Raw genomic sequence first — 1379 nt, forward strand, 5'->3', positions numbered from 1 at the left:
ATCATCATCAACAACAGCCACAACAACAACAACAAAAGTAATAGCAACAACAGAAACAACAATATCAACAATAAAAGCAACAAAAATAGTAACAATAACAACAACGCAATCATCATCAACAACAACAACAACAACAACAACGTCAACAACAAAGTATTCACCAACAGCAACTAGTAATCGTATATAATATATATGATCTGCATGGAAATACAGTAACCCTTCTTCAGCATCTCTGTCCGTCTGCAGGGACAATGAATCCCTCACTAACACTAACAGAGTACTCCATGGCAAACAGGGTCGAAGCAGCCCGTCTCCGTAATAATCTTAGCTGTGTCGATGAGTACAATTGCTTTTAAAAAATTTATTTTTTTTTACTTCTTTTGCACCCATAATTTCCACAAGGCTTACTTCTACTGATATATGAGTACAGATAGTTCCCGCTATGCTAAGTCCAACTGGTATAAATATGTAGATGGCCATCGCTAACTAGGCCGAGTTCATCAAGAATTGATATTATTTATGACAATTTTCCAGTAAATTTGGATCTACCGGTACATAAGTATAGAAAGTTTCCACTTGGCTTAGTTCAACTGGTATAGATACGGAAAGCCATTGTTAACTTGTCCGAGTTCAACAGAAATTGGTATGAAAAGTTTCCAGTTAGCTTGATTCTACTGGTACAATATAATTAGATATAAGTACAAATAGTTTCCACTTGGCCTAGAATCTAGTCCTACTGTTATATAATTATTTAGTAGAGAGAGTTCCCACTTGGCTTAGTTCTACTGGTATAGATATGTGGCAAGATCGCGCGGTTTTGACAGCGGGCTCGTGACGTCACGGCACCCATGAGGCCAGCAGTGACCGACATGAGTACTGGTGGGAAGCCCTGCCTGTCAGTTCGGGGTCATTGTCAGACGCTCAGGTCACTCTCTCATTTCTTAACCTTTGACCTCCTCTCCCCCCAAGGAAGCAGCACGCGCGGAGTGGCGAGGAATTACATGTTGGAAGGGGGGTTTAGTGTAAGGAGAAAGAGAGAGTTTGTGAGATGCTCATCTCGTTTGATGCATTGTTTGAGTTTGATATTTTCGTTATCGTTGTCGTCATTGTTGCTGTTGTCATAGTCGTCCTCGTCTTCGTTGTCGTCATCATCATCATCATCATCATCATCATCATCATCATCATCATCATCATCATCTTATGCGAGTTTTCAGCTAGCTGTGTTTTGAAAACGACGTAAATGTGAACCCTGGGCGACCAGGAATCAAACACACGACCTCTGGACCATAAGTTTATTGTTGACTTAAAGGTTCAAGTGTATCTATATTTCTCCTATGCCATCTCTCTCTCCCTCATTCTCTCTCTCTCTCTCTCTCTCT

This window comes from Aplysia californica, unplaced genomic scaffold, assembly GCF_000002075.1.
Source record: "Aplysia californica isolate F4 #8 unplaced genomic scaffold, AplCal3.0 scaffold00763, whole genome shotgun sequence".
NCBI lineage: Eukaryota > Metazoa > Mollusca > Gastropoda > Aplysiida > Aplysiidae > Aplysia > Aplysia californica.